At 35.5% G+C, this 18,665-nt stretch overlaps 1 non-coding gene across 1 annotated transcript; it reads left to right on the top strand.

Moving 5' to 3' along the window:
• Window positions 1-18,076: 18,076 nt before the first annotated feature.
• On the top strand, window positions 18,077-18,183 carry LOC131183528 (small nucleolar RNA R71). Its single transcript, XR_009151577.1, has one exon. It is a non-coding gene; the product is annotated as a small nucleolar RNA R71 (small nucleolar RNA).
• The last annotated feature ends 482 nt before the right edge of the window (window positions 18,184-18,665 follow it).

The raw sequence follows: 18,665 nt of genomic DNA, 5'->3' as shown, positions 1-18,665 counted from the left end.
CCATCTGGTGGAAGTGGTGGTGCTTTTGGTGGTTGCTGTGGAGAAATGATGCTCAGAATGAGTGCCTGTTTAGTTTCTATCTGCTCTAGCTTAGCTCGCATGGCTTTCAAGTCATCTTGCATTTTAGCACTCCTGTCCAAATAGATATCAGCTAAATCCCTTAATATCTGAAAAGAGACATCTGTCATCTGGCGAAAGGAATATATCTCATCACTGAGATTTTCCATGAATGTCATGAGGGTTGCCATGAAAGGACCAGAAGTTGTTGATGAGGCAGGTTGTGCAGTTGGTGGAGCTTGACGTGGAGGTTGTGTAGAGGGCTACTCAGTAGGTTGCTCAGATGGTGTAGAGGAACTAATTACAGTAGGGGAACCTAGTGGTGTTGCTGCTGGTGTTGGAATCTCATAAAGCTGCATGGTCTCATTTTTAACATAATATTTTTGGTTGGCCAAGTGAGGCCCATCCAAATATAGCGAGCCAGTTGTGATAGCAGCACACGTATGAACTTGAGGGTCAAAACCAAAATAGTGTGCAATGGGTGTGATCAAACCTCCAAACACAATCTTACGAGTACCCCTAGTAGCTTGGTGTAGAACATGGCGGTAAAAATAATAACCAGGTGAAACTTTTCTACCAGTTTTGGCACACCACAAGAAAAACAAATCATATTGGCTCATTGTGCCAACACTAGCTCCCCCACCTAGAACTGTGTTAGCTATCAACCTCTAAAGCAATCTCAAAGAGTGATTCTCAATTTTAGAGGCCTTACTGTGCTCAGGTCTGAAAATTCCTCCTAAAGAGGCAATTTGTTTCTAGAATTCATGGCCATTATACTCCTGTTTACTAGTAGGCATTCTAATCAAACCATCAATAGGAAACCCAAATATATGATGTAAGTCATCAAGTGACAGTACCCTATTTTAACCTAGACATCTAAAGTGCATTGTCAATTTATGATCCAACTTATGCTTATGTGCATTAGTGGAATGGGGAGCCATGAATTCCTACACTAAAGTGGGGTAAACAGATTTCTGCTTATGAACAAATCTCACCCAACCCATAGCATCCAATAGAATTTGCATTTCATCATATATATTCAGAGACTTAAGTGTAAACACATCCAAATACAGAGTCTGAACAATTTCTCTACATTTAATTCTTTTCTTAATTTTCTTCATTTCGGCAGTAGGCAACACCCATTATTTAGCAGTAGTTACAGATGAAGGAATAGAGGGGTCACCTGAAGACTTCCCTGGATACTTTACAGCTAATTTCGGGATTCCAATTCGAGCCCCCCCAAAGATGGCAAAAGCAAGCTGCTGGGCTAGTTGAGGTCGGGTGGTGAGTTCATGTTCCTTTCTCTTCGCGCCGCTTGTGGTTTTGTGTGGCTTGATATTTTTAGCCTTCTTCTCTTTTGGTATGTAGCAAGAGTTGGGGAAGAAGCAGCATCACCAGAATGGGCTGCCAGCGCATCAATATCCATGGAGTGGGTGGGTTAAGGTTGTGACAAAGGGTGTGAAGAATGGGGAGGAGAGTTTTCAAAAGATAATGGTGAATCGGCCATGGAGTAGAATAGGAATAGGAAATAAAAGAAAAGAAGTTAATAATGGAGAAGAAGAATGTGAAAAAGGAGGAGAAGAAATAATGGAAGAATGGCAGTCGTGGGTGGTGGAGATTATGGCGTGAGGGAAGGAAAGGGAGCGGTGTGGGTTGTGTCGAGAGAAAGAAGAGGGTAGTGGGGATTATGGGTGTCTAGTATGGGTTTCGGGTTAGGGATTAAAATTGAGGGGCTTTGGATATGGGTTATGGGCTTGGGCTTTGTTATTTAATGGGTTTAGATTTGTAAAATAGATATGGGTTATTGGGTTTTAAAAGAAATGGGTTGGGCTATTGGGCTAAAAAGAAATGTGTTTATGGATTTTAAAAATAAAAAGGGCTTATGGGCTTAAAAAGTATGGGTAAGGCCTTAAAGTGAAAGGTGAAAAGGCTTAGAAATTAAGTGGGCTGAAGAGTTTGGATGCGGGCCCATTCTGGTGAATTGGGTTGTCATCCTGCAAAACCCAATAAACAACACAAGTTAGAACATATGCATGCAAGTTGTGTCAAAAGTTATGCAACTTTTTATCCAAAATTGCGCTCAGTGAACATAAGCTACGACATAAGCCAAAATCGATTGTACCGCAGGTTGTGGAACTTTCTGTCTAAATTGGTGTCCAATGAACACAAGCTACGACACAAACCAAAATTGGTTGTGTCTGGGGTTGTGTAACTTTCTGTCCAAAATTGACAAAGTTGCACAATACTTGGAAAATTGAGACAAATTAAAGTTCAAGTGATCAGACCTTTATAATATGAGTTCTAATTGCTCAACCTGCTGTATTCATCAAACACTCATTAAAAATTTACAAAGCACCAATTCACATATCCACATTCAAATGATTTTTTTTTTTTAAATCAAGATGATAGAGTTTTAGAAAAACTTCCTCTTAAGATCAACAAAATGAGCAATGAATCCTGAAAAACCAACCAGTAAATATTCAACCATAAAAAGATGAAAAATACAAAGGAACGATTTTAAAACTAAAATTTAAAGCCGAAATTTAAAATTAGAACTAAAACAAAATGACAAGTGCTCATTTGCTTGCAATGAATTGTATCCCATATGTATAAGAAAATCAGAACAATGTCAAAATCTGAATAAAAAGTATAGAAAACTTAAAACAAAAATATGAAAGAAATAAAGAATCAATGAAAAATTGTGGGTTACACCCAAAAATGCTAAGTTTAGGTCTTTAGCTTGACCTTACTCAACCAAAATCTCATGGAGAATGAGAGAGATAGTGAGTTGCTATCTTCTCAATTGGTTCACCAACTAAATAATGCCTCAACCTTTGCCCATTTACTTTGAAATTACTAGATTTTTCACCAAAAATTTCCACAGCACCATGAGGGAAAACTTTCACAACTTTAAATAGTCTTGACCACCTTGATTTTAGTTTTCCTGGAAAGAGTTTCAACCTTGAATTGAATAAGAGCACCAAATCTCTTTTAAAGTCCTTTTTCTTGATATGCTTATCATGCCATTTTTTAGTTCTTTCTTTATAGATCCTAGCATTTTCATAAGCATCAAGTCTCAATTCTTCTAACTCATCAAGTTGCAACAACCTTTTCTGTCCAGCAACTTGTAAATCAAAATTGATTGTTCTTATAGCCCAATAAGCTATATGTTCTAACTCTATGGGCAAATGACATGATTTCTCAAAAACTAGCCTATATGGTGTAGTTCCTATGAGAGTTTTAAAGGTTGTTCTATATGCCCAAAGAGTGTCATCTAACTTAAGAGACCAATCTTTTCTAGCCTTGCTAATAGTTTTCTCCAAGATTTGCTTAAGTTCTCTATTAGTGATTTCTACTTGAACATTTGTTTGAGGGTGATATGGTGTGGCAATCCTATGCTTTACCCCATACTTTCTCATCAATTTTTCAAATTGGTGGTTGCAAAAATGGCTACCACCATCTCTAATTATGGCACGTGGGGCACTAAATCTAGTCAAAACAATTTTTTTTAGAAATTTCACCATAACTTTTGCATCATTGGTAGGTGTAGCAATAGCTTCTACCCATTTAGACAAATAGTCTACCCCTACCAAGATATATTTATTTCTGTATGAGGATGGAAATGGTCCCATGAAATCAATTCCTCACACATCAAACAATTCAACTTCTAATATGGATTGTTGGGGCATCTCATCTCTTTTTGAAATATTGCCTACCCTTTGACACCTATCACACTTGCTTACAAAATCTCTCACATGTTTAAACATATTAGGCCAATAGAAGCCTGATGTTAAGACATTTCCAACAGTTTTTGAGACACTATAATGACCACCATACTCAGAGAAATGGCAATGGTAAATAATATCATTTATTTCTTCCTCCGGTATACATCTCCTAATTATTCCATCATTACATCTCCTAAATAAAAGAGGCTTTTCCCAAGAATAAAATTTAACATCATGCAAGAATCTTTTCTTTTGCTGCCAAGATAAATCAGGTGGCAAGACACCACAAGACAAATAATTCACAATATCAGCAAACCATGAAAGTGCAGATTTCAAAACATACAGCTGCTCATTCATAAAAAAACTCATCAATTGTCACAATATCATCATCATTGTTCTCAGTTTTTATCCTAGAAAGGTGATCAGCCACCACATTCTCAACACCATGAGATGGTGACACATGGCACTACACATAAGCTTGCCAAATGTCTTTTAATCATGTAAGATGATTAAAATTAAGATTAATTATAGGTTTGACACTTGGCACAATATGATTGGGTCAATTAAACCTAGAGTCAATCAAAAAGTGACATGTGGCAAGGGTTTTACGTGGTGACCTAGCTATATAAGTGTTATGAAAAGAAAAATACTAACAAGCTACTACTCCTCTTTGTGCCCCCACCCAAAGGCTCCTCTCCTTACTCTTCTTCTTCATCTCTCATCTATTCCAAGAGATTAGCAAACAATCTCTTGAATTAAAAATACTAGAAATCGTTTCTAGTGTCCTGTTTACATATTTAATCTCTTAAAAGGCAAAACTTGATTTTCTAATTAATAGAAAAAGCTTTAGAAGCTGTTCAAGGGCTGCCATAGGTGATCTTGGTGTGGACAAGCTAAAGGGACAACATCTGGTGTCCTAAAGATGCATCCCAAAGGTGCAAACTCACTGCAGTGCATTAAGAGGTTAGTGCACTTGTTCTTGATCTAATCTAGGGTTCTAAAATTAATCTGATTAATTCTAAAATCTTAAATGGCAAATACAGATCCAAAAACATATTAAAAGAGTTTTAATATATTTTCTATCATTGCAATCAAATAGATAAAAATAAATCTTGCATGATGCATGTGACCCTAGGTAAAAAATTTTGAATTTAATGATATAAACTTGTGTTTTTCATACTTTTGCTCCTTCAATTGATATCAAAGCCACTATATTTGCTATTTAGATTGTTGATTATATGATTTAATTGTGTAGAATAATAATGAGATGATAGATCCATTACTAGTTGGATAAAGAAGTGTGGCGGCATTCTTGATCTCACCATCAATAGTGCGCCATCTTTGGGCTTCATGGGTGACGCAAGGTTTGGTTTTAACTTCTGCAATTGTTGTATGATCTAAAGCCTATCCTATGACTAATTAAAGTGTTTAATTAGTAGTTTTAATCACACAATTAAATTTTGACTCAAATCAGAATTTTAAAAATTATTTGAATGTAATTCAAATCTAAATTTAAAAAGTTGTCTGAATGTGATTCAAATCTGAATTTTTAAAGTTGTTTGAATCATATTCAAATCTGAATTTTTAAAGTTGTTTGAATAATATTCAAATCTGAATTTTTAAAAATTGTTTGAATATGATTCAAATCTGATTTTTAAAAATTGTTTAAATGTGATTCAAATTTGAATTTTTAAATTTGTTTGAATCATATTTAAATCTGGATTTTTAAGTTGAATATAAGATATTCAATTTAATTTAAGTATGTATGTTTTATTTAATTGTTAAATAGTGATATGCATGATGGATGATCATGGACTATAAAAGACCAATGTGATTGGATTTATTTCTTTTATGTTTCTTTGGGATTGTAAATTAATTAATTTATTTAATTTATTTTGGGCATGTATTATTAAGGTTATAATAATTTTGAATTGTAGTTTCATTTATTTAAGTTCTTGTAAATTCGCCTTGGTATGCCAAGGATTACTATGTAATTGGATTGCAAGAAGAATAAGAGGGTTAAGAGCATTGGTGAGACCAGTGGGAGGAATTCAAGATCAAATGTTGATTATGTACTCCTTCAGCAACTCTTGTAAAATGAATGAATGAAATGCACCTAGGAATGCCCTGATTCAATTCTTGGTGCCTCAGAATTGAATCCCTTAGAAAGTCTGTGACACCCCTTACCCGTGTACTGTATACCCGAGTAAGTAATGCCACACAGTGTACCGGCACACTCTAATATACCTTAATTAATTTTCATCATAATTTTGAATATAACTTGTAAAATATAACTCATTTAAGTCATTTATTGAATTCATAATTTATTTGAGGTTCCGAAAATTTTATAAAAATCCGTGAGAATCTGGCTAAAAATGGAGAAAACAGTTCTTCGGAACCTGTTAAAAACACTTCCAATAAACAAATTCATTCATTATCAACTCCAATATCAACACCAAACTCAATATCAAGATTTCAACATTTCAATTTCTATTCTCCTTCATCATTCACATGTGATGTTCACATATAAATCACAAGTAAACATTTACTTTTCCATTAAGAAATACAATTTTCATAATTTACATATACATCAATATACATTACACAAGTTTAATTACATATGAAGAAAAATCAAAATTAAGTTACAAAATGTCAAAATGACACCTAGTGTCCTACCAATGCACTGCAGGTGACGAGGTGACAAGGACAGTGTGCAGAACTGCAGGATGGACTCACCCAGTCTGTGGTCTACTGGGCTCACGATCGGGATCTCCAGTACCTACGCGTGACAAAAGCAATACGCTAAGCAATAATGCTTAGTGGTGCAATAATATAATAAAAGAAAATAGCAAGAAAATAAATGTGTATGCTTTCTTTGTTTGGTATTGGTATATTCATTATTTCATTAACGTTGTTCACTTTTATTCATTTGGTTGCCCCAAGTAACCTACACTAGATGACTGGACTGGATAACGGGTAAACTGGCACTGGGTACCTAGTACCTCGGGCCGTTACACCATCGGTCACATATGCATCTCCCGGTGTGCAACAGAACAGCTAACAAGCTGTAAATAATATCAGGCACAAGGCCAAATCTCAATACAAAGTCAGAATGGCTAAACGCCATGAAATCACGGAATGGCATATTGCCATGTGCAGTACTGCTAACTGGACCCTATTGGCATGCCAAACTATCCAAACCAATCTTGTTAGGTATACTAGGGCATTTGAAACTTTTAAATTCTTCAATTTGTGAATTTCATGTTTTGGTGTTACTATTCACCTCATTGGTCAACAAAAATGTTGACTTTTGGATAGAAAATATGTACATTGACTTTGGCACTCCCAACATACCACATTTTGTGTTTAAAACTTGTTGGCATTAAGTGTTAATACCATTTCAAAGTGTAAACCAACACAAGCAGAATTTTCAGTTTTGGTGAGTCAACTTCACTGTTCCATTGGACACTGTTACTGTGGAAATTTGAAGAAATGTAAAACATGAAAGTTGTTTCTTATTTTGTCTAGTTGAATTTCCTTTTTTGAATCACTCTATTTGGAGTTTTTCAGCTCCAGATATGGCTCAAAAACCACAGCTGGCCGGATTGCCAATCTGCAGAATTGACCATATCTACAGTAACAGGAACAGTAACTAGAGTCACTTGGTTGGATGGGTTCTTGCCATAATTTGGGGTAGGTTCCTTCATGAAAGTTGTTTGTCTATGTCTTAACTTGTTGCTGTAAAAATTTCAGGTCAATTGACCAAATCTACAGTGAGTTATGGCCATTTGGTCAATTCTGCAGGGGCTGTTGCAGGGTGTCCGGATTGGGGCCAAGTTTTGGTCCTCTTGCTTTGGTCTTTTGGGCATGGTTTCTTCAGCAAAAATGTGCCATTATAAGCCTAGTTTCATGTCCAATTGGCCAAACACCAATTGGACTAACACAGCCAAAGTTATGGCTTTGTAATTGGGTGAAATTTCACCATTTATCTGTATCCTAGGGCGACTGCAACCTCACTTTACAATCCTATTTTTCAGTCCATTTAATGGTCAACTTACCTAAAATGGTCACTAATTGACCATTAAAATGCTCTCTAATAATTTCCTAAACCAAGTTTACATTTTGCTCACAAAACCCTAATTCAAATTCATGTTTTATACAAGTTATCTTAGTTAACTTTTAATCCATTATTCTTGTGGTTATAACCTTCCAACATAACTCTAGTTCACTTCAAGCTCATAAAAACACTCCCTTCTATTCCATAGCTAGGGCAGCCGAAATTCACAAGCTCATACACATAGGTTTTTGTTCATTTAAATCACAATTCTTACTAGTTTCAAGTCCCAAACCATGAAAATAAAGAGTTTTCAAGATATAGATGCACTAACCTCAAGTGGCAGATTTTTCCCACCTCTAAACTTCACTTTCCTTCACTTTCTAGGCTGCCAAAAGGTTGTTTAAGGTGTGGGGACAAGTTTTAGTGAAGAGTGTTTAAGGTTTAGTAGTGAAACAAAGAGAGAAAGGGAGCTTTGGTGGAGCTTTCATGGTGGAATGGTTATGGAAAATGGAGAGCTACGGGTGTGTTTTTGTGGGAGTGGTGGCTGCTGGAATTTTTCTTATTTTGGTCTTCTTTTATCTCTTTTAATAGTTAGTCAAATAATGGCTTAATTGTGATTGGTCAAAATTTTCTTAATGACATCACCATGATGTCATAAATAAGCTTTTTCCTCATTTTCTTTCCTTTCCTCCACTACTCATTTTCAATTTAATTTCTAGTAATGTTTCTTCATATTTTATGTCATATTAATTATTTACTCAACTGGACAAGTCGGCCAAAAATCACCTCTGAAGGCGAAATGACCAAAATGCCCTCCGTTTGGCTTAACGGGTCAAAATTGTCTGTACCGATTGAAAAATTTTTCTAGGTATTTTCTTGGCATTCTAATGCCATGGGAACCTTAATAACCCTTTTTTAGAGTCCCAAAAATTATTTTATAATTTTTTCCCCGGGTCTAGGGCTCCTAGTTGCGAGAACTGCAACTTCCCTCCGGTTACCCCTCGCTTGGGCACCGGCTCGTTTTACTTGGTTGTATTTTATTTCTAAAATTTTTACTAAGTGTTTCTTATTAATATTTGAGTTAATTATGATTCCCGACTTTAGTTTAAATATTTTTCCGGACGTTCTAGCTGTCCGGACCGACACCAGTCACCGGAACAGTAGAATGTACGGAGTTGGTACAGGGAGGGTGTTACAAAGTCCATGATCATACCATATTTACTGTTTATCCATGAATGCATGAGATGTATGTGAATGTATGCAAGTATATGATATATGCATGCTAAATGGATAATGTGCAAAGTGAGACCTTAATAGTAATTAGGATGACCATAAAATCTTCAAAACAAATGATTAAGTTGGATATGTTATAATTAAAGTAATTATAATATGGGCCCTCCATTGAGGTAATTATTTTAAGAAATTTTAAATAGTTGCATATGATGCAATTAATTTAATAGATTTTCTTAAGAATAATTGTTAAGCATAACATGTTGTGAATATGTAAATGGTTTGGTGGCCAATATTGGATGTACCTGAGGACATTAAAATTATTTGCATAATTACTGGCTCAATGGGATCAACTTAACTAATGCAAGATAAGTCAATAATGAATGTACCTGAGATTTTGAGCATTAGGGACTAGGTAAAGGATTGAACCTCACACGAGATGTGATGGGTAAGGAGTTGCTCACTTATAGTTTATTATAATTCCAATAATGGATATATCTGAGGATGATCAATAGAATTATAAGAATTCAATCACCCACTAGAAATCCATCCAACTAGGATTTCCGTTTTCTACTTTGGAAGTGTAGGATTCGTTAAGTTAGTGGGAGGACCAATTTGATTAAAAGACCATAATCATTTTGGTTAATTACATGATACATTTACCAATTAATCTAGTTATTTTCTGCAGTTAATTTTTTGATAATAATGAGCACAGAACAACCACCACCATCCAATATCCTTGCAAGCATACTTGATCGCAATAGGTTGACATGACCTAATTTGTCTGATTGGCTAAGAAATTTGAAACTTGTCCTCAACCTTGAACATATAGGATATGTTTTAGACTCAAATGTTCCTGGTCCCTTACCTCCAGAGGCCAAAATAAGGAACATGAAACTTTGGACAAGTGAAAGGAGCATGATATGAGAGCTAAGTGTTACATGCTTGCTTCCATGAGTAATGAGTTACAGAAGCAGCATGAGAACATGCAGAGTGCGAGTGAAATCCTCCTTCACCTACAAGAGTTGTATGGTGAGCACAGCAGGAATGCTAGGTATGAGATATCTAGACAGCTGTTTCACATGAGGATGTTTGAGGGACAGAATGTTGGGGATCATGTCCACAAGATGATTCGGCTGATTGAGCAGCTGGAACATCTTAACTTCAACATGGATTTCCAACTACAGACGGATTTGATCCTTCAGTCCCTTCTTGAGTCTTTTGGGAATTTTGTGACAAATTTTCATATGACTAAACAGGAATGCACCTTGGCTGGTTTACTCAACATGCTGGTTATTGCCCAAAAGAATATGTCGAGCAATAAAGGAAAAGAGGTAGCTTTGATTGCATCTTTTTCTACTGGAAAGTCCAACAAGAAGAAGGGCAATAAGAAAAAGAAATCTTAGATTCCTGGTCCTTCAAATAAAATAGCTAAACAGAAAGGGAAGACTAAAGCTGATGGAGGCAAAGGAAAGTGTTTCCACTGCCAGAAGGATGGGCACTGGAAGAGGAACTGCCCAGAGTATCTTGCTTCTCTGAAGGACAAGAAGGATAGACCTTCGGAAGGTATGTCCATATGTTGTTATTTAGATTCTAATGATGCTTATAGTTCATCTACAGCTTGGGTTTTAGATACTGGTGCCAGTTCTCACATTTCTTATGATATGCAGGAACTAGCAAATAGTAGCAGCTTGCGTTCTCGAGATGTTAGACTCTGGATTGGCGATGGCTCAACTGTTGAAGCTTTAGTCATAGGATCTAAATCTTTTTACATGTCTGGACATGTTTTGTGTTTGGATAATATTTTATATGTACCTGATGCTTTTAAGAACATCATTTCTATATCTAGTTTGACTAGAAATGGCTATGAATTTTAGTTCACATATGATGTTTGCAATATTTATTTTGAAAATAAATATGTTGGTGCGGGTTATATGAATGATGGTCTTTATTATTTGGATAATAATGACAAACACAAAATGAATGCAAGTGATCTAAATAAATGCAATGCCATGGTGAAAATCAACTCAAGTTCAAAATATATTTGGCACTTAAGGTTATGTTATGTTGCAGAAGATAGGATTACAAAACTAAAGAAAATGGGGATTTTTTCCTCATTGAGCTCTGAGCCTACTCCAACTTGTAAATCTTCCCTTCAGGGCAAAATGATTAGATCACCCTTTGTTGGACAAGGGCTAAGGGCTTAAAATATTTTGGAGCTAATACATAGTGATGTATGTGGTCCATTTAAGGAAATAGCTAGAGGCAATTTTCATTACTTTATTACCTTTACTGATGATAAATCAAGGTTTGGGTATTTGTATTTGATGAAATACAAACATGAATCCTTTGAAAAGTTCAAAGAATTTAAATTTGAAGTAGAAAATCAAATAGGAAAGAGTATTAAAGTTCTTCGATCAAATCGTGGAGGTGAATATTTAAGTACTGAATTTGATGTATACTTGAGAGAGCACAGCATTGTTTCCCAGCTGACTCCTCCAGGAACACCATAGCTGAATGGTGTATCTGAAAGGAGAAATCGTATCCTATTAGATATGGTACGTAGTATGATGAGCTACACTAATATGCCAATCTCTTTTTGGGGATTTGCATTAGAATCAGCTTTGTATATTCTGAATAGGATTCCATCAAAATCAGTTTTTTCCACACCTTATGAGATATGGCATGAAAGAAAACCAAGTCTTAAGCATGTTAAGATTTGGGGTTGTCCAACTTATATCAAAAAGCTGAACACTGATAAATTAGAAACCAGATCAGAAAAGGGTCGATTTGTTGGATATCCAAAAGATAGTTTTGGATATTATTTTTTTTTGCCTGCTTCACAAAAGGTTGTGATAAGTAGAGATGCCACATTTCTTGAACAACAGTTTGTTCAGGAAGGAGGCAAAGGGAGGCAAATATAGTTAGAATTGGAGAATTCTAACCAACCAATAGATCAAATGGACATAGATTTATCTAGTCAACCTACACCCATTGATGAAACATCTATAGCTATTCCTCGTAGAACAACCAGGGTATCTCACCCACCAGTGAGATATGGTTTCCTTCATGAAGAAGAATAAGAGTTGTCTACTCATGAAGAAATAGATCATGGAGATGATCCACTTACCTATGAAGAAGCTATATCAGATATAGACTCTTCCAAATGGATTGATGCTATGAAATCCAAGATTGATTCCATGTACAAGAATCAAGTTTGGGATCTTGTTGACCCACCTAAAGGTGTTGTACCTATAGGGAACAAATGGGTTTTCAAGAAGAAAATTGGTTCTGATGGAAAGGTAGAGACCTATAAGGTAAGGCTAGTAGCGAAAGGGTTTCACCAAAGGCAAGGAATCGACTATGAGGAGACTTTTTCGCCTGTTTCCATGCTTAAATCAATTAGAATTCTATTAGCAATAACTGCATACTATGATTATGAGATTTAGCAGATGGATGTCAAAACAGCTTTTCTTAATGGATACATTGAAGAAAATATTTTCATGGAACAACCTAGGGGTTTTGAATACCAAGATGGTTCCAAGGTATGCAAGCTAAAGCGATCCATTTATGGGTTGAAACAAGCTTCGAGGAGTTGGATCATCCGTTTTGATGAAGCCATTAAGTCATTTGGTTTTATAAAAAATGAGGATGAGCCATGTATATATAAGAAGGTTAGTGACAGTGCTATCACTTTCCTTGTCTTATATGTGGATGACATACTATTGATGGGTAATGACACAGGTATGTTGACAACTGTAAAGGTATGGTTGTCAAATACATTCTCCATGAAAGACTTAGGGGAGACAACCTATATTCTTGGGATTCGCATCTATAGAGATAGAGCGAAAAGAATAATTAGTTTATCCCAAAGTCTATATTTGGAAAAGGTGTTAAAGAGGTTTAACATGCTTGATTCCAAGAGAGGATTGTTGCCAGTGAGACATGGTATCCACCTTTCTAAAGAGATGTCTCCAAAGACACCTGAAGAAAGAGATAAAATGGCCTGGATTCCATATGCTTCGACTATTGAAAGTTTAATGTATGCAATATTGTGTACTAGGCCAGATATCGCATATGCTGTTAGTTTGACTAGCAGGTATCAATCCAATCCAGGTTTGAAACACTGGATAGCTATCAAGAATATCCTTAAGTACTTGAGAAGAACTAAGGATTTATTCTTGATCTATGGAGGTAGAGACTTGCAATTGGATGGTTATACTGATTTTGATTTCCAATCAGATATCAATGATAGAAAGTCTACCTCTGGGTATGTGTTCATTTGTAATGGAGGTGCAGTCAGTTAGAAGAGTTCCAAACAGAGCACGACTGCAGATTCCACTCATCGAGGTCGAGTATATTCTCGCATCGATGTCGCAAAGGAAGCTATTTTGATAAAGAAGTTTATGACAGAACTTGCAGTAGTTCCTTCCATTGAGTCAGCAGTTCCACTACACTGTGACAACAATGGAGCAGTCATACAGGCTAAGGAACCCCGGTCTCACCAGAAATCCAAACACATAGAAAGGCGCTACCACATTATCAGAGAAATAGTTGGACAAGGCGATGTAGCCATGCAGAAAATAGCATCAGTTGAAAATCCAGCTGATCCATTCACTAAGCCTATGTCACAGACTCAGCTAGACCGACATCTTGCGAAGATGGGTCTAAGATATTGTAATGAATGGCTCTAGTGCTAGTGGGAGATTGTTAGTAGTATGCCCTATAGCATATCATTTAGTATGTATCTTGTACATGTTTTTATTAATAGAAGGCATTTCCACTTTTCCGTTTACATAATATATTTATGTGTAATAGAAAAGGTCGAGTGATATTTTGTTAGAAATTCTATTCTTAAGTTGTTAAGAATATGAGTGACAGTATTTCTAGTACAAAGTATCATAAATAGGTTCACAATCAAGGATACTTCACAATAAGGACATGACTTATCCAGAAAGATTGTATTCATGTTTGTTCCCAAGTTATTTATATGAGATATATATAAGATGGAATGGTGAGTCTCATGCCATATGATAAACATGATAGGCACTTATACATGATAAGTAGGTCAAACCAGTGACACTTATAACAAGCACATGGAGTTTATTCTTGTCAATGTATTGTCATAAATCATATCAGTGCATATAATCTTTAGACCTGACATAGCATAGTTATCTTGTATATAGGTGGTTTGAGTTTGATACTGCTTTCATACTTATACTGTGTATGGGTATATGGGTATGTGTTGGCTCCTACTAGTTATATATGGAGGTAGGTGTTGATCAAGATAGAATCTATTCCTTTAAGTAAATAGGGATAAAATCCTATGTTCATTTAATTGTTCTTGATGTTTCAAGTTCCTGGACAGGACAGATAGATTTAATCATAAAAGAGTTTTTGATGAGAAAATCTTTTAATCAAGAACTGGAATTAAAAGAGAACATAATATTCATAGTAAATGGGGTTTGAAATAAATCATGACTCCAGCTTGAATTGAGATTTTGTAATAGAGAGATTCTAGTGCATGGTAACATATAATTATAGGTTCATTTAAGGTAAACCTTATTACTTATTGGGTGGCCATGGCATGCTATGCTAGGTGTTAACCATGGTCTATGAGGTGCATAAAATGGTTTAGAGAAATCATTTATGGTAAGAATGAGTTCTGATGATATTAAGAGTTGATATCATGTCTCATTGCCAATTAGTGATAAGCCTAGTAAGTCACATACATACACAAGTAATCATCAAATTAAATATGATTTAATTAATTAATTAAAGAGTTTAATTAATTAATTAAATAAGTTTGGATTGCAATTAGATTGCAAAGTCCCTAGCATGACTTGAAACTAAATCTAGATTATTGGATGTATAGTATAAGTAAAATTTATATTTAAAGTATTTAAATATAAATTTAATTAATGAGAAATTAATTAATAAAGATTGATTAATTGATTTATATTTGATATAAATTGATTAGAAGAAGAGAAATAATTATTTTGGGTTGAGAACTCAAAATTAAGACACATGGGCATTTTGGTCATTTCACAGGGTGACATGTGGCACCATGAGATGGTGACACATGGCACTACACATAAGCTTGCCAAATGTCTTTTAATCATGTAAGATGATTAAAATTAAGATTAAATATAGGTTTGACACTTGGCACAATATGATTGGGTCAATTAAACCAAGAGCCAATCAAAAGGTGACATGTGGCAAGGGTTTTAAGTGGTGACCTAGCTATATAAGTGTTGTTATGAAAAGAAAAATAATAACAAGCTGCTGCTCCTCTTTGTGCTGCCACCCAAAGGCTCCTCTCCCTTCTCTTCTTCTTCATCTCTCATCTATTCCAAGAGATTAGCAAACAATCTCTTGAATTAAAAATACTAGAAATCGTTTTTAGTGTCCTATTTACATCTTTAATCTATTAAAAGGCAAAACTTGATTTTCTAATTAATAGAAAAAGCTTTAAAAGCTGTTCAAGGGCTGCCATAGGTGATCTTGGTGTGGACAAGCTAGAGGGACAACATCTGGTGTCCTAAAGACGCATCCCAAAGGTGCAAACACACTGCAGTGCATCAAGAGATTAGTGCACTTGTTCTTGATCTAATCTAGGGTTCTAAAATTAATCTGATTAATTCTAAAATCTTAAATGGAAAATACAGATCCAAAAACATATTAAAAGAGTTTTAATTTGTTATTTATCATTGAAATCAAATAGATAAAAATAAATCTTGCATGATGCATGTGACCCTAGGTAAAAAATTTTGAATTTAATGATATAAACTTGTGTTTTTCATGCCTTCGCTCCTTCATAGGATTCAATCTTCTTTGGTGTTCAATAGAAGGTCTATTATTTGGCTCTAGAAAAATCCTATGCATACAAACTGTTGGATTAATTCCCTTTATATCATTAATTGTATAACCCAAAACTCTCCTATATTCTCTCAAAACTCTCAATAATTTGTCAATCTCAATATCAGTCAAATATGCATTAATTATAACAGGATACATTTCATTGGGTCCAAGAAAAGCATACCTAAGGTTGGAAGGAAGAGGTTTAAGGTCTACCTTTGGGGCATCCTCTACCTTTAATGATGGTGATTTAATCTCCAATGTCTGCACTTCTTCAAGCTGAAAAATTATAGCTTCAGGATGTGTTGGAGAGTTCTCCAAGTGTTGTGCAAAAGCAGCTATGTTGGGATTATCATCATCAATGCTCCTACCATGGACTAAGCAGTTTTCTAATAGGTCTTGTGGATAGCTTCTTCTGAAATACTCTTGAACAATCTCATCAATGATGTCTACCCTCAAACAAGACTCAACTTCTTCATGTTTTTTTTTTTTTTATGGCTGGATTGATGTTGAATATCATTTGATCATCTCCCACTCTAAGTGTCAATTTCTCACCCTTTACATCAATTAAAGCACCAGCTGTTGCCACAAATGGTCTTCCCAACAAGATAGGAATTTTTGTATCTTCTTCCATATCTAGAATGATAAAGTCCACCGGAATGTAGAATTTTTCAACCTTGATAGGCGCATTTTCTAGAATGCCTTCTGGATACTTAATTGAACGGTCAGCCAATGAAAGATACATATTTGTGGACTTCAACTCTCCCATATTCAACTTCTCATATATCGAAAGTGGCATTAGGCTGATGCTGGCTTCAAGGTCACACAAGGCATTTGCCACACAGTTACTTATATGATAAGGAATGGAAAATACACCCAGATCTTTGAGTTTGAGAGGTAACTTGTTCTGAATTATAGCATTGCATTGCTCTCCCAAGTTGATGGTATCATAATCCTCTAGCCTTCTCTTATTGGTAAAAATCTCCTTCAAAAACTTGGCATAACTTGGAATTTGGGATAGTGCCTCAGTGAATGGCACATTGATATATAACTTCTTTAACACTTCAAGGAATTTTCCAAATTAATTGTCTAGTTTATGCTTGATGAATCTTGAGGGTAGGGAAGAGATGGCTTATAAGGTTCAGGTGGAATATATGGTTTCTCTCCCTCATCTTGCTCACTTTTGCTTTCTTCTTCTTTTTCATTTTTCTTACTCTTAACTTATTTTTCTTCTTTTGTGCTCTCTTTTTCTTCTTTCTTGTTTTCACACTCTTGACCAACTTTCTTACCACTTCTTAAGGTCACAACCTTACATTATTTATGAGGGTTTTATGGTTAGCTACGTAGTTTGCGATAGGATTTACTTCCTGATGAGCTTGCTTGTTGAGCCAATTGAGTCTCCAACAAATGGTTATGGCCTTGTAATTGATCCATGGTTTGTCTCATGTGTTGCATTACTTCCTCCAATTTGCTATTCACTTTGCTTTGTTCAGTAAAAAATTTCTCCATCATGCTTTCCAAGGTTGGTTTCGGTTCAGGAGGTGGAAGGGATTGTTGTGCTCTTGGTTGATATCCAAGTTGTGGCTGCCTTGTGGGCTGAAATTGAGGCTAAAACTGAGGCCTATTCTGTTGCATATACTGCTGGTTATGAGCATAGTTTGAGCTTTGACCTTGTTGAGCAAAAGTTACTTGTGATCTCCATGTTGAGTTGTTCACATTAGAATAAGCATTTCCAATAGGTTTTTGTTGATAACCTCCTGTATAAGCATCTTGTTCTTACAAGTAATCATCACCATAAGAAGAGTAATCAACTCCACAACTTTGGGTTCCATCGGTGTAGGCAACTTGTTGCATAGTTGTAGGAGTTGAGATTGTTGCCTTTATGCAAAAATCACTAAGTAGCTGAGTTAACTGATCAAATCTTGCATTCATGTAGCTAACTGAGTCAAGTTCATAGGTCCCAGCCTTCTTTGGCTCAAGTGCTCTTGGATTTCCCCACAAATGGGTGTTATGAGCAATCTTCTCTAACAGATCATAGCATTCTTCACTTGTTATTCTCATGAAATCTCCTTCTGCTTGTGAATCAATTGTATTTCTTATGGTTGGAGTAACTCTGGTGTAGAAATTCTGAACAATCATCCATTTGGGTATTTCATGATGAGGACATTGCCTTTCAAACTCCTTAAATCTCATCCAAGATTCATATAAAGTTTTATTATCCTTTGGTCTAAAAGCTACCATCAAATTCCTCAAATGAGTGGTATTCCCAGGTGGGAAAAACTGAGATAGAAAAGCTTGAGATAGCTGCTCCCACATAGCCATAGTAGCTTATGGAAGTGTATCATACTACTCCAATGCTGAATCTCCAAGAGAGAATGGGAATAAGGTCAGCCGAATCACTTCATCTGAAACTCCAGGTTGTCTTTGTGTGCCACATATCATCACAAATTTCTTCAAATGAGAATGAGAATTCTCAAGTGAACTACTGCCAAATTGTGAATTACAAACCATTTGAATGAGACTAGTCTTTAACTCAAATTGATTAGCTCCAATAACATGTCTGTTATCTCTCACATTTGCACATCTAGGAAAAGCATAATCTAACATGGACCTTCTCTAAGGATCACTTTGATTAACAACTTCATTCTGCCTGTTCTGATCATTTCCTCCATTGTTCCCATCATTAGCTATATTTTGATTTTCCATATTTTCAATTTTCTCCTCTTGCTCAAGCCTTT

The sequence above is a fragment of the Hevea brasiliensis genome, chromosome 9, assembly GCF_030052815.1.
Source record: "Hevea brasiliensis isolate MT/VB/25A 57/8 chromosome 9, ASM3005281v1, whole genome shotgun sequence".
In the NCBI taxonomy this organism is placed as follows: Eukaryota; Viridiplantae; Streptophyta; class Magnoliopsida; order Malpighiales; family Euphorbiaceae; genus Hevea; species Hevea brasiliensis.
Note: the sequence above shows the minus strand (reverse complement) of the source record. Positions and strands in the feature narration are given on the sequence as shown.